This window comes from Oculina patagonica, chromosome 1 (assembly GCF_052425735.1).
Source record: "Oculina patagonica isolate OP01 chromosome 1, crgOcupat, whole genome shotgun sequence".
In the NCBI taxonomy this organism is placed as follows: Eukaryota; Metazoa; Cnidaria; class Anthozoa; order Scleractinia; family Oculinidae; genus Oculina; species Oculina patagonica.
Window position 1 is genome coordinate 31376029 of NC_135758.1, and position 16271 is coordinate 31392299.

Below are 16271 nucleotides of genomic sequence, written 5' to 3' on the forward strand. Positions count from 1 at the left end.
TTCAGTGAGTGTTTAAAGTTGCGGTAAGCTGAATTCACTAGTCAATTTTATATACACGTGCAAACAGTTCCTCGACCGTAGCAACCAGCGAAACAATACCTGCTGCCCGGAACCTGCTGCCATGTGGGGTTTATAAAAGAATTCTTTTAGTCAAACCACGAGTAGTTCGCTGACATTGGAAAGAACTTCAGAACTTTAATTTAGTGGAGTAAACTTGTAAAAAAAGTAAACAATTGCAAGTGTAAAGACCACTTAATTTCACCAGATCACTTCTTGTTGGTCACAACGAAGTTTACGACAAAAATTTTAAATGCTGGTCTTTTTACTGGCCCAGAACCCGGTAAAACTACTTAACACTTTGAAACTTTTGAATAACAAATAACTCCACACAAATACAAGTTCTGAAAAACCGATATCAACTGTAAAATATTCCTTCGCCACATTTCCTTGAATATTAGGTTCAAACCCACAACGAATGACTCACTAGAATATATATTTCTCGCTTAATTTTTGGTTTTGAAAAATTTATTCCTGGAATAAGAACTAAGCCTTTAAAGTACAACATGTCAAAAATATTTTCGTGTCCACCTGTTATTGCCTGGCAACCGGTTCACAAGACAGAGCTTTGTCGCAGTAACCATTGTGTTTTCTTTATTTAGGAGTTGTTGATTAACTACAGTGTATTGTTTGGTCTTTTGTGTCGGCTCTGTGAATGGTGTGAGACCGGTGGACGAGTACCGTGAGAACCTTAGCACAGTGACACGTGATTAAACACTGCACTGTCATTGGACGAAATTCATTACCTGGCTGGTGTCACGTTTTAAAATTGAATAACAAAGTTATCTGATGACAAAGCACAAAGGGACAAAGCTCATCTACTGTAGCTATGAACTGAAGAACGTATCAACTGGCGTTGATTCGGCTAAGCTAGTTATCGCGGCGATCTCAGCATGGCCCTCATGTAGTCGTTTGGAATCACTGGAGACGGCTAAGCGAACTCGTGAGTCGATGGACTCTGGCAAGAGAGAGCAAAAAGCGCAATTAAGCGCTTCAAAGTCATTCTCACGATTTAGATGAATTCCTGAGGAGAAGTTAAAGACACCGAAGCGAAGTTTGACTCAGCGGTTACTCCACTTCTTCGGTAAGTAAAATGTTTCCTGAATTGTCGTTTTTTAACAAAATTAAGGTGATTAAGTTGACGTTCATATTCGTTTAAGCTGATGTTTATTTACCCTAGATTCAGATGAATTCCTAAGGAGAAGTTAAAGACACCAAAGCGAAGTTTGACCCAGTGATTGCTCAACCCTTCTGGTAAGTAAAATGTTTTTTGAACTGTCGCTTTTTTAAAGAATTTAAGGTGATATTTATTTTCGTATAGCCATGTTTTCTTTATCATAATTCAATCGATTGAAGTCGCTTTACCGTAATCAAAATGAAACCTTGAAAGGCAATTTCTTTATTCTGAAGACCTGGCCGTATATAGACGGAAACTGAAACCGATACAAACAATCAAAGCTTCCAGAAACGCGCGTGGCTAATATTTATTTTCGTTCAGTTATGTTTTCGCTATCATTGTTCAACCAATCAAAGTTGCTTTGCCGTATTAAATTAAAATGAAACTTTGAAAGAAAACAACTTTAGACGGCAAGATTTTGTTTCAGTTATTCTGTAGACCTGCCAAAAACTTACAACAAGGAAACCGATTCAAACTACCGAAGCTTTCAGAAAAAGCAAAAACGCACATGGCTCACTCGATCGCTAAATGAATTTACCAGAAGTTCGACTAACCACCTGTCACAAAGAGCTATAGTAGCTTATAGTTCTGGTTTTGTTTCGTTTTAATGTTTTTGTTTTCGGTTGGTAAAGTCGCAATTGGTAATTAGATTAATTTCGTAATTTTTATGCAGTCGAGAAGTAACATAACAAACGTGGTCTTGAATGGGATAAGAGGGAAAAGCAGGATAACTTGATAAAAGTATTTGGAATCCCAACATCAATCACCATACCATTGAAGTGTCGGAACAGGTGCCAGAGTTTTTCAGGTACCCGAAGAAGTTGAATTCACAACGATGAATGCGTCCAATTTGCTTGTTCCTTAAAATGTTCCCACAATACGACCTTCTGTTAGAAATCGCTTGAAAAGAAATTTAATAAAGCGAGGGTTTCAGGGTGGGGGAAGGAAAAAGCATATCGGTATACGCGAATGAAGTGCCGCGCGCTTCTTACAGTAGGGACTGATGAACTTCTGTTTTCTCCTCAGAGATAACTTCATAGATGAAAAGCAGCCATCACTCTGGTTTACCACTGAAGCAATCTTTTCTACCGGATCTATTCTTCTAACCCAGCCAAGATGTGGCTGAATTGGAGCAGGCGCTGAGAAACCGTACAAAGTGGAGACAAAGAACCAAAGAACTGAGATGCTTCGCCGCCGTGGCCCTGAGGTACACAAAATCTAGTTTCTTTAGCTTTAGCCGGGTTTTTTTTTGGTTATATTATAAATGATAATTTTGCAGTGAAAGCCCGATTTCTCGAGCCTTCCAAAAGTTGTGTCCACTCTATAATTAATATTAGATAAACATGCAACATTCCTGATTTTTTTTATGACGAACTGTTCGTTTTAAAAGCTTACAAATATGCAAATCAGCACCAGTTTCCGTGTGGCCATCTTTCTCAGCCGTTTGTTTTTAAAGATTCTTTAGCAAAAGAATTGGCTGGCGCCTCCGTCATACAAATTCTGTTCACAAATGGTCGGCGGTTAGCACGAATTTCAGTTTTCATCTGTGGTTTATACTCCTGCGAAAAAGCGACCAAGATAAGCTAAGATAGCTGACTTTCATGGTTCAGCGTGGCTTGATAAATCGGAGCGTATTGTCTACTGCCATATACAGGTACACAAAGCTCGGCGTTTCACACTGCAAAAGTAACTGTTAGACAATTTTTTTTAAAGGCACGCTACGGTTACGACACATCTGATAAATCTTTTGTGTTTGCGTCAATATACTTCAAAAGTTACGGTTAGTTTTTACGCATTCAAACTCCTTTCGTTTCTTATGATTTTTGCGTAACCGACGTGGGTTCTTATGACTGAAAGATTCCATCTTTTCACGAAACGTTCACCGAGGAGGGTTCAAGTTTTCTTATCAACACAGTAAATAGTTGCAGTAAACAGCACTTGCCGATTTGAGCGGCACGCTCTTTCATATATAAAAGCAAAAACAGAAATGACCGCGTGCGGTGATTCTTTTGTTTTCTTCCATGTGTTCAATGATAAATTAAAGATCAAAGCATTTGAAGCAATTCGAAAAACGACCAGGACTTGTTTCACTTGTAACAGCAAACGTTGAATGTAAAACTCAATTGGTTTTAGTGATTAATTTAATTTATTCATGATGACAGGAGCCCTTCATGGGCTCCAGGTGATGACTAATATATGTACACTAGAGAAATAGAACCGAAAAGAAAGCCAAAATTCATACCAGTAAACTATTAAAAAATAGATATGTGTTGTTGTGAGTAAAAGTACAACTATGTGTGAAACAGTTAAATTATATCTTTGTGGGAAAACTGAATAACAACAACAACAACGAAACTTTATTCATCCCTTAATATTTTACAAAAGACAAAAAAAAAAAACAGTGATAAGGTATAAATAAATTATTAAGGGGTCCCGCTGCCTGAAATAACTATAGAGTTAAAAAGGGGCGCCAGTGTTACAATTATGTACATACAAGACAGAAACATTACAGTGAGCCATAAAAATTAAAAATAAAAAAAGACAATAATATATTGGAATATTGAAAATAAATAAAACAAAGTGAATATAAACGAGTAAACTTATCAATTACATTACTAACAGAAAAAAAAACTAGTAGCGACTAGAAGCTTTAGAAAAATCTCTGTTTCAAATTATCCTAACAAATGAAAAAGACAATTGCTTTATATCTTAATCAATAGCAATCCATATCTTTAATAGGGCTTTGAAATCAAATATTAAATTTTTAATGATTTGTTCTTGCTTTGGGAAGATAAAAAGACTGTTTTGCAGCATGTCTTGTATTGTAGCTGCAATCGGTATGAAACATAGTTATAAGAAAAACTAAGCGACGGAAAGTTACGATTGATTATGAAATTAACACAAAAGTGGTGCTGGCAAGGCCGTGGGTAGTGGTGGCAAGGCCGAGTTCACTGGTGGCTGGTCTTGGCTGCTCAGGAAGTTTATGAAAGGGGTGTGGGGTGTTTGAAATGATTGAAATGATCGTTCTGGAAAGAAAAAAATTTTGTCCTTCGCGGTTCCACTGGCCAGTTATGAGCGAACCTGGGTGGAAATGGACGTGTGGCAACGTTTTTTAGGTGTTGGTTTGAGAAAGTTTTTAAGGGGGGTAAAAAAAAAAAAAAAAAAGGGGGATTAAAAAATTAAAAATTAAAAAAATTAATATCCCGTAAAATATATATAAAAATAAAAAATTAAAAATATTTATTCAAAAAAAAACAAACTCCCCCAAAAAAGTACCTACTATTTCTCTGATGCAACATTTATCCTAAATGACTTTAACAAAAGCTAAGGAGATCTTTAATAAGGAACAAAAAAGTGTAAAACTAGTTAAGAAAAAGGTGTGATAATAGGTCTTTGGCCTGGGAAAGTCCTTTTAAAAACCTGAGGGAAAACTCCAAAATTCTGGGGGACCACGCTTGCTACGGGAAGGCCGGGATCTATTGCAGTATTTGGAATATCCAGAGACGTAACAGACAAAACTTGCTCCAACAGTAGACATGTTACTTCCAAGAACATAACCATGTGTTTAACGATTGTATTTGCTGTTCTAATAGTGCTTCATTTCTTGGCGGGATAACGTACGTAGTTGGTGTAACCATGGCCACTTATTCTTCGGAAACATTAACATATGCAGGTTCTTTCAACTCAATTGTCAGGGTATCGAAGCTTTAATATTTGTGCGCGATGAGCATAAAAGAAATCGCGACCCAGGACTCCATTGTAGTCTACTCCCTCTATTATGTTGAAAGCACATCGATATTTACCACCAGCAATCTCAATAGCAGTCTGAAGAATTCCACGTATGGGCATAGGCTGGCCACTTACTGTCTTGATTGGCTATCGCATCCAGTTGTGTTTGCATAGCTTGTTGTTGACTAGTGTTTGATTGGCCACTGGTACCTGCTGCCATGTTGTTAAGTGTTTTTGTTAATTTATTTAACTGGTCTGCCATAGTTTCATTAGAATTGTTCATAGTAGTTTTCACTGCCGATGCGAGGCGAGCCATTTCTTCAGCTTCTCGAAAACTCTTGGGCTGCTTTAGTAGAACAGGTTCCCGTAAGTTGGCTCTCAGTCCTTGAACGAAGTAACGCATCTTATCAGCATCTGAGATGTTTATTCGGCGAAACTTGGCTGTTAAATCCTTCAAGTATGTGTCAAGGGATTCGACAGGTCCTTGTTGACGGGGGTCTGCCCTTTAAATAATCTGAGAACATCGCTTTCATTTGTGATACAAGTTGTTGTTTATCCGATACGAGAACCCGTGTGTTTGTCGCTTATTTACTATATCTTTCATGCGCGTTAATTAAAGACTCAGCCTCCTGAAAGGTTTTGGGTTGTCCCAATGAAACATGTGCTTGTAGGTCCCCTTGTAGTCCCTCAATAAAATAACGCATAAATTCCTTATCCGAAAGCTTAATTTAAGGCGTTTAGAAAGGCGCGATATGTCAGCAATATAGTCATCTATTGGCTCTCCTATAGCATGCTTTCGTGCGCTTAACTGTTGGCTTAAAATCCAATCTTGCGGACCAGCCGCGAAGTGCGCTTGAAAAGCGTCAAAAAGGGCTGCCAAATCGCCACTAGTTTCCGGAGGTAAAGCGAAGAACCACGCATGTGCAATTCCTTTTAAATATAGAGGAAAGGCATTTAATTGCATCTCATTTGACCAATTATTGAGTTTTGCAATTCTTTTATAATTGTCTTTTTCAGCCAGGCTGCCGCGTCGTCAACTGGACTACCGTCTATTTAAAGATATATACAAACAGTAACTTGAAAAGAAAAAAATACAGCTATAAAAAGAAATGACAAAAAAAATAGAAATTAACATGGGTTCAAACCCCCAACCTCTTCCTACTTTATCTTATTCTCTTTCTGTCTTATAATATCCTAATTTTATTACCCATTCTCATTTATTCTCATCACGTCTTATACAGTAAGGGGGTGCTCTGCACTCGCTTGCCTTGCGGAAGGTACTCCATCAATATTCCCCGGATCAATCTAAACAGCTTGTGTCTTTTTGGGACGTCAGAGAATACGCAGTTACTTGGCTCCAACAGTAGAATTTACTTCCAATAACATAACCAAAGAATATTTTACAAAGCACTTCTATTTACGAGGAAAAACGGAACTACATCATATCATTTAAAACTCTTAACAAACATTATTAGATCATGTGTTTCAGAAAGCACGTTTGGTTTAAGCAGTATTTAACTAATAATAATAATAGTTTAATACAAGAGAGTATTTTCTCTTGTTTAATAATAATAATTTAATAATTTATAGAGCGCTTCTTACAAATCTTGATCAAAGCCCTTTACAGGAATAAAAATTAAAAAGAATAAAAAGTATATTTACAAAACTAACTAAGACCTAAAGGTAAAATACAACATTAATCACTTCTAAAACAGAGCAGGTGCATAACAGTTAACCAAAAGGCTTGTCAAACTAGGCTATGTAGGGGAATTAGCTCCACCTAGTCTAACATTCAGCCAAAAAACACGAGCTACGACATACTTGCTGGTACTGCCTTTTTAATGTTCTTCACAAGTGTACTCGTCTCTGGCTTTAGAATTCTCTACCGTTTTTCAGTTACTCGACTCTTTTTCTTTGTTATTTCACAAGGGATTATCTCAGAATTTACATCAACGCCAATTTTAGTTAAGTTATACGAAGAAACAAAACCTTAGAAGTACAATGAAACTTAACTCTTACGTATGGTAGTGGCCCAATAACATGCTCTAATGTTGAAATAAGAGAAAGGGTAAAACAAACAAACAAACAACAAGGAAGTAACAGAGTGATTAAAGGTTCTTACGTTGCATGGTTTGGTTTCCTTTACCCGGATTCTCCACCATTTGTACTGGCACGGGGAAAGCTTCAAGCAACTCGCTATCAGGAAGTGCCGCCAGAACCTGGGGTCTTTCTAATTTAATACTTCAGTCCAGTTTACAGCTCAGCTTTTTAATATTCTCTAACTTCACAATACAACTTGAGAATTAGTATTGTAATAATACAGTTCTCCTACGTCATAATCTTCGAGGTAGTAATCACAGTCTTCCTCTTGTAATTCAACTCCTTCAAAGGCTGCCATACGTTCCCGTCGACGAGAAGGTAACTCCCTCTGCCTTGACTGTGGTCCCGGATTATAATTGTTTCGTTGTTCCATTCGGCGTACTGGTATCTCTTCTTGGAGTCCACTGACGAAAACTCAAGTGTACAACTGTACCACTGGTCTGAATCAAGAACAGCGAGACAAGTCTGAGACGGGAACATACGCCTTCTACATCAAGCATAAGGGTTTGAGAAAAAAATCGATCGAAGAGAAGACAAATTATTCGGAATTCCAATCTCATATATACCGTGCCCTCCAAAAATTTGTAGCAGAAAAGGAAAACAAAAATACCAGAGAAAAAGAAATGCTAGTCTTATATATATTATAAAAATAAAAGACTTTCTTAAATGTTATCATGTAACTCATCTTCTTTCTATTGCCTTTTCTCGTCTATTCTCATCGCATCTTATGCTGTCTCAAAGTTAATCAATTTCTCATTTCATTTGATCTTCTTGTTTCATCTATTAGTTTTCTATATCTCATTGTTCTATTGTTTTCTCATCCTATCTTATGCTATCGTACATCTTATGTGGGGGTTTTTTTTTGTGGGAAACCCGTAAAAACGAAATAAATAATATAATAATATACAAAACAATAGATCATACAAAGTATCGAGACACTAGTCTCCCCAGAAAAAAGTCTGTTTAGTTCCGTCAAAAATGTCTGGGAATATACGCAAAGGCAGGTTAGACGCGCGGTGATCCTGGCTTGGCCACAGGAGATACAGATGGCTTGCCAGCGAGGCATATCCGGCGCTGTATAAATCCCGAATTGACAGCAGAAACTGTGGCTCGTGGCATGTTCCTAACGGATCTGATAAAAAATAGGCTGGGATAATGGTCTGTAGGTAGTCTTCTGGAAGCAATAAGTACACGGAACAGAAACCCGTAAAAACGAAATAAATAATATAATAACATACAAAACAATAGATCATACAAAGTATCGAGACACTAGTCTCCCCAGAAAAAAGTCTGTTCCGTCAAAAATGTCTGGGAATATACGCAAAGCCAGGTTAGACGCACGGTGATCCTGGCTTGGCCACAGGAGATACAGATGGCTTGCCAGCGAGGCATATCCGGCGCTGTATAAATCCCGAATTGACAGCAGAAACTGTGGCTCGTGGCATGATCCTAACGGATCTGATAAAAAATAGGTTGGGATAATGGTCTGTAGGTAGTCTTCTGGAAGCAATAAGTACTCGGCGACGTCCAAAACGTGCGGTACAAGGTGACGGGAGTGCTGATAGCCAACGTCCGTTAGGGTATGGTCTAACAGCTTCACCATGATTTCCAGTGACTCAGGGTCCATAACTGTTGGCGCGTAACATAGTTCATTAAATGCATGGTGTCCGCAGCGGGGGCAAAACAGTAGCGGAGATGCACACCGCAGGAAAGGGCTCAAATTCGTAAGCTGCTTTAACGGGGTTACACATGTAAACTTTTTTAAACACAACCCGCCTACATCCGTTATCGATATTGTCAGCTTCGTGGATGATTGTCTGCTTCGTTGACGAAGGCAAAGGGCCACGCCAAGGAGGAGGAAAACAAGAAAAATGACGCACATGATGAACCAGAATGTATAGCAAGGCTACATAGTGAAGTAACAAAATGAACCCGTATATATAGCAGAATCAACGAGGGCGGCAAAAAACAGCACGAGGAAAACATAATGAAGTATGAAAATGAACAAGTATAAATAGCAGAATCAATGAGGGCGACAAGCTAACAAAAAGAATAGCAAATGAAAAGAATCTCACTTATGCGAAGTTCGCAAATTAACTAGGAAAAAAAAATGAGTTAAAGTAATTCTAATGTTAAATTATAAAGATACACGACTTTATTAAACGTTTACGCGTTATCTGTAACTCATCTTATTTCTATTGCCTTTTCTCGTCTATTCTCATGAATTTCCTCTTTTATTTTGTCTTCTTGCTTCAATCTTTCTATCCTTTATCTCATTGTTCTAGTCGTTATCTCAAACTGTAGTAAATCTTATTGTGTTGGCACGGGGTGCTCTGCAATAAAGTAAAAGCAACCGATCGAGTTTTCAAATATACCTTTGTTCTTTTTATCCTTTTCGTAGTAAAATGCACTTTCAATGTAGGGACAGATCACCTTTATGTAATGCTTAACACTCTCTTGGTGAGTGAAGTAGCAGAAAACAACCACACTATATCCCTGTAATTTGTGCAGTTGACAGCATTTATAAAGGCGCGAGTATAGGTTTCGAGTGTTGCAATGTGCTTTTCAAATCATTCCTGTGTATGAATGAAAAGACAAACCGCACTGAGATCCGGCTACAACTATAGAACCATACACAAAGTAGTTCAACATGTTTAACAGTTATCTACAGTAATGATCTCACAGCGAACAAACTGAAACGAAACGTTTTCGCGCTGTTTTCGGTCGTTCGTCCGTGTAGCAACTACAGGGGGGGGGGGGGGGGGGGACCACGCTTGCAGCTGCGGGAAGTCCGGAATCTAACACAGCAAAAACAATCCTTCGGAACGTCAGAGAATACACAGTTACTTGGCTCCAACAATAGAGTTTCAGATTCCAATAACATAACCAAAGAATATTTTACAAAGCACTTCCATTTACAGGGAAAAACGGGATTACATCATATAATTTAAAAGTCTTAACTAACATTAGATCATGCGTTTTAGAAAGCATGATTGGCTTAAGCGGAATTTAACTTTTACAACATTAATCACTTTCAAAACAAGGCAGGTAGATAACATTTATACAAAAGGCAAGTGCGGGTTCTCATTACACTTCAATGCTAATTACAGTTATGATCCACGACAAGACAACAGGTGCCTGCTACGGTTAATGAACTGGAACATTAACCTGCTATTTCAAAACCAATACAATAACTTCTATCTTGGGCTTTATTATGGTTTTTATCAGCAAAAGCCGTAATTTCTCTCCTTACATTCCTCCGACCTTAGCTCGAAACCGGCTCTCCCGAGTCAAGCAATTAAAAGTAAAGAAAGTAAAGAAATCAAAATTTAAAATAATTGAAAAGAGCGAGGCGAAGAAAAATTGTTGTAATTGTTTTATAAAATTTTAAATTTTTGTGTTGTATTTTTGCGCCTGAACCGCGGCATAGACCGAACAAGCCTAAATATACTGGCCTCGGGGGTTCAAAATAAAAACTAGCAATTGCAATAAACATAACTCAATAGTTCAATAGCGAACGAGAATACTCCAAAATTAACGAAAAAAAAATTCTACCTATAACAATTACACTGAACCAAGCAGAATTCTTTAAAACGAAATGAATAGGTAATTAGGATGTTACGAATATGGTATAACGTGGATTACTAGTCCCAAAAAAAGTCAGTATTATCAAAAATGTCAGGATACAGCTTGAAAGCGGTAAAGAGTATACGTGGCTCCCTACTTGCCCAAAGTATGTATAGTGTTTTTGACAACGAGCAATAACCAGCCACGTAGAGATCATATATAGAAACAAGGAACTGGGGGTCACAGCGTGCTCCCAATCGGTCCTCCAGAAAATACAAGGGCAGCCAGGCTTGTAAACACTCTTCGGTTGACAAGAGATACTCAGCTATGTCCAGGACATGTGCAACAGGGTGGCGGGGTAGCGACAATCCGGCTTGGGAAGAGCTGTCATCCAATAGTTTGATCATAATTTCAAACGATGTCAGGTCCATGACGCCTAGTGGATAGCAGAGTACATTGCGTGGATGAGTTCCACAACGTCTACAATACACAAGCGGCGAGTTCAATTTTGCCGCTATAAAAGCACTGTCTCTGGCCATTTCCGCGGGAAGTCTCGTCGTTTGTCGTCGATAGTGTGTTTTCCGCTCGTCAGCCACGATAATAGTAAATAAAAATTTGTTGTGTTTGTTTTATAAAATTTTAAATTTTTGTGTTGTATTTTGTGTTTGCGCCTGAACCGCGGCATAGGCCGAACAAGCCTAAATATACTGGCCTCGGGGGTCCATAAAAACAAGCGTATAACGAACAATACTATAAATAGCGAAAGTTAAAAGCAATATCGGCTGACTTGTACTTATTAATTAACAAGAACATTGAGAAGCTTGAGAAGCTTCAAATCGGGCGTTTTGCCTTGAAAGGCAGGGTTCAGTACAGCAGAAACGACGAAGTAGTTACTTAAGTAGCACTCAGTCCGACTGTGTTTGTGTAAGTCACAGGGCTTGCATGAGCTGTATTAGTGTGCATAATATAATATCTAGAACGTTGTCGAGATTGCATTATTACTTAATGACATGATGGTTTCAATTTATAAATGTATTTCACACAATAGAAATAAACGATTGAAGTAGACGACTAGACAATGTAAAGTTTTAAGACTTAGCAAAGTGCAGTGTATTGGTAATACTGTAAGGTGCGGTTTCACCTGAAGGTCATGTGCTTTTCGGTATTTTCCAGCCATTGCACTTTGATGGGACAGTACTAGTACTACAACTGTTTACCGGGGAACTACTATTGTCAACAAAATGATCATAACTTGTTGATGAATGATTGAACATTTGTTTCATACCATTACTGTAATAGCGCCAGGAGACTACGCTCTAGGACGACCAAAGGGTAAACCTTAAATCGGCCACGCCCGATTAATTATTCAGTGGAACGTGGAGCGTGCGCAAAAGAGTCTTGCAATCTCTGGCGCACGCGCACAATCAAACCGGAACCAGGATTTCCTGGTTCCGGTTTGGATTCGTCCAGAGCCGTTGAGTTTCCCGACCGCTGGTCAAGGGGAACACAGGCTCTGGGGACGAGATTGTCTATAAATCTGTCCACAACTGTTTGCATACAGTATTTCAACCGACCGGAAACAACATCTTACTTTGCTGTTTCCGGTCGCCCCAGATCTCGCGTCCGTGCCTTAGTTTCAAGATGGCTGCGATTAAAAACTCGGTTAAGAAGGCTCGAAAAAGTTAGGTACGAACTCGAAAAGGGTGAGTGCGAACTCGGTTTTTATTGAGAGCGAACTCGGTCATACTAGGGAGCGAACTCGGTCACACTGGGTGCGAACGCGGTATAAGGTGGGAGCGAACTCGGACGGTGCGAAATCGATTGGGAGCGAAATTTCGTGGACTGGACTGGACTGGACTAGTAAAACGCGGACTTGTAAAACGCCTCTAGACACTTCTTTGGCCACAATCATCTTACGGCTCTCTTCAATACATAATGTCTCAAAAAAACAGTAACCTCAGAAAGAAGTCAGAAGCAAATAAGGTCGAAAGACCGAATTTGAACATATAACGGCAAATGTTCTAATGTCACGAACGTAGGATTCGTGTAGGCCCGTTGCCTTTATTTACCACATACTGCCCCTAAATTAAAACAGTACCCTCAGAAAGAAGTCAGAAGCAAATAAGGTCGAAAGACCGAATTTAAACATTTAACGGCAAATATTCTAATGTCACGAACGTAGGAGTCGTGTAAGCCCGTCACCTTTATTTACCATTGACTGTTGATTCCTGGACGGGCCCCGTTCTACCTCGTGCGAGCAATACAAACGAGTGCACTCAACAGACATCAAGTAGTGAAAAGAAAGAAACATATGCACACAACTCATAGCATCAATCTCGTTGTTTTAGTAGGGGTTTGCAGAACGAACATGTGCTATACTGCAAAAACATCTCCACGCTAAAACAGACCATAGAGTGCTCAAAAAAGCTAGAAATATGCCGTCGAAGAAACACACAAGAGCTTCAAACACAAATTGTTTCGCTCGCTAAACCGTTTAGTTTTATCCGATTTACAAGCGCTTGTTTTACAAGTCCACGTTCTACAAGTCTGTGCTTAACAAGCCCTCCTTTTACAAGTCCGCGTTTAACAAGTCCGCGTTTTACTAGTCCGCGTTTTACAAGTCCGCGTTTTACTAGTCCGCGTTTTACTAGTCCTCCTTTTACAAGTCCGCGTTTTATCTGAGTCCGCGTTTTACTAGTCCGCGTTTTACAAGTCCGCGTTTTACTAGTCCGCGTTATACTAGTCCGCGTTTTACAAGTCCGCGTTTTACTAGTCCGCGTTTTACTAGTCCAGTCCAGTCCTCGAAATACAGTATCCCAAAACTCCCCGCCCTCTAAAGATAAGTCCTTCACGGTTCTTGTCGTTTTTCGGTGCCTATTCATCTTCGGCATCTTTCTCATCCACCTCTCGTTCTGTCCTGTGTCTGTCATCACACGAAAGAAAAGCTGATTCTCAAAAAATCTGCCACAAAAGGAAATTGACAAAAACAATATGAAAACCATATATCGAAAGTTTCTTATTCTAAAATTTTATCATACGTCTTAATTCAGAGCTACAAAGAAGTTCCTCTTTTTGAGTTATTGATACTGTTCTTACAGTACCTCTTTCCACTAGCGAAATTTTACAAAATTCCTTCGCGGCGAAAAGGTAGCGCGAATCCAGAACAGACTCCAATCGAGAGTGGGTTAATTCTAGATTACTATTAATTAACTATTACAACATTCATTTTTAAAATAGTTTCCCAAGCCGACTAAGCTAACTTAACGTCGAGTGTATCTTTCAGTACAAAACATGCCGTTATGACGCCGGAAATCCAGCTCACGCATACTATACCCCGTGACTCACGCAAACCTCCGACTTACGTGCTACTACAGTCATTCCTTTCTAAACATTTTTTTTTTGACCACCACCGTACCTTTCTACCCAAAAAACTCATGAAACCGCCCGGTTTTAACCTGTTTTAACCTTTCAAAAATTAGAGCGTTCGAAACTAAATAAGATCCGTAATCACAAACAACATACAGCCGTTTACCAGCACTCTTTAAAACTCCTGAAACCCTTCAAAATCAGGCAAATAAATCTTTGAAATAACCTTTATCAATGTTTGTTATTTTTTATTCAGTTCTATAAAATGCCTTTCGTACACTACTGTCAAACAAAAATTTCAATTTCCTCAAAGTTTCAAGACAAAAGAATTACAAATATTTCGTGCACAATGTAATTTGATTAAGCCAATATATCACGTCTAAAAATACTTCAAGCAATTCAGTGAAAACCCGTTTTTTTTTCGTATCAACGAAAACCAGTTGCGAATAATCAATACATGAAAATAACAATAAGATCAAAAGGAAGAAAGGAACCTTTCTAATTATTTGAAGACTTTCAAAGCCTTGATATTATGCATCCAATCCGCGATAAAATTTAATTACAACAAAATCCAAGTTCTCATTTTGAAGTCCATTTTTTTCAGTTGATACCTTTATCCAACTTGTGAAAAATTCCATTCAAGTTCCTATTAATACTGTACATTCCCAATGTTTTGCTCAGGTCTTCAGAAGCGTCTTACTAACCAAATCTAAAATAATTCCAAAACATGCTGTACAAACATTCTACTCTTTGTGACAAACAACTTGACGACCAATTGTTCAGAAATGAAAATCGACACAGTTCTTCCTAAATAAAAAAAAAGTTTTACGGCGGAATCAGGCTCAAAAAATATACCGCAAGATCACACCCCCATTCATAGTCAGAAACCAGCAAACCATCTAGTTTGCTAAAAAAAATCACTGCGTGACATCAATGACGTTACCTTTTTCATTTACAAAAATAACTTTAACTTGTCAAAGTAAGTGCAATTTCACAATGGTGAATATCAGTACAGTATGGGACCCAGTTCTCGGCCGGATCCAGTTCTCGGCCACTTTGTGTTTAACGCGTTTTTTCACACTCCAGTTGAATTAAAAGAAAAAGGTAATTCCTTCAAACGATAGACTGATTCATGTGCTTTAAGTATCTTGAGTTTGATCGTTCAATTCGATATAGAAAGCTCACACGTCGAGTTTACGCGGAGGTAGGTGAATTTGCATTCCCGAAAAATTTGTTTGTTTACGGCTCCTTAAAATTCATGGATGTAGTTAAATTCGTATTTTATCCAAAAGCCCCCACCATACCAGCTAATTTTTGGCATGTGAAACGTAGAATAATTCAGCTTTCTGCTTTAGTTAACTTTTCGTTGAACCGTTGTATTTTTTGGTCTTAATTTACTTCGAAATTTTTTCTTGCGACGTTTGCGTATTTGCCAGTTCTCGGCCACCCTGCTCGCTATCACAGCTTAGCGCTTGGTTTTTAATATAATTTCATCTGCTGCTGCCAGAATAAACGAAATAAATGTTTTAAAAATAAAGTTCAATCTTATCTCTAAGTTTTAAGCTGACTCTTGTCTTGTCTATTATTTCTACAACACTTAAATCTTTCAAGACCTTTTCACTGCAAAATAAACCATCTAAATGCACGGGTCACACAATGCGGTTTTGCCAGAACCTGCACATAAGCAACTAGGCGCGTTGAAATCCTTCTTTTCTAAAGTAAAACAAAGCCTCATAAAAATAATTTGGGATCGATATAACATAAATAGGTTTACAGAGTGATTTTATGACTATGAAAATTAATTGAGCATTTTTTTTACAGATAATTACGCACAAGCTTTTTAGTGGCCGAGAACTGGGCCAAGGTGGCCGAGAACTGCGCCCACAAATGGAGCTTTTATTTTTATTATTGCTCGGGCAAATTAATTTTTGACCGGTCGATAGCTTTACACCAAAAAGCTGAATAATGTAGCTAGCTCTGGGAGAAATTTCAAGTTCCTGCGGTTCTTCTGAGGTAAGAAATACAAGTTTACGTCAAAAGTGGCCGAGAACTGGGCCCCATACTGTACTTTGCACCGTAAGCTTTTTTCTCTGTCCTTCCGCCGAAGCAAAAAAACACAACCTGATTACACATTAACCCAAAAGTCGACCAAGTGTGCCTGCAACGATTTCCTGTCAAAACTAAAATGAAAACCATTGCGGTATGCGTCACCCGTAGCAGTTTTGTAGCAACCCCGAGCTATCCCCGTCTTTTTGGCCGCGCCAGGAGACTACGC

General features: G+C 38.5%; 1 long non-coding RNA gene across 1 annotated transcript in view; it reads left to right on the plus strand.

Annotated features, from left to right (window-relative positions):
- Positions 1-869: 869 nt before the first annotated feature.
- Positions 870-16271, plus strand: part of LOC144664045 (uncharacterized) — a 30366-nt gene continuing 14964 nt past the window's right edge. The window contains exons 1-3 of the long non-coding RNA XR_013572739.1: positions 870-1141; positions 1238-1311; positions 2261-2441. This is a non-coding gene — a long non-coding RNA (uncharacterized LOC144664045). The remainder of the gene's footprint in view (positions 1142-1237; positions 1312-2260; positions 2442-16271) is intronic.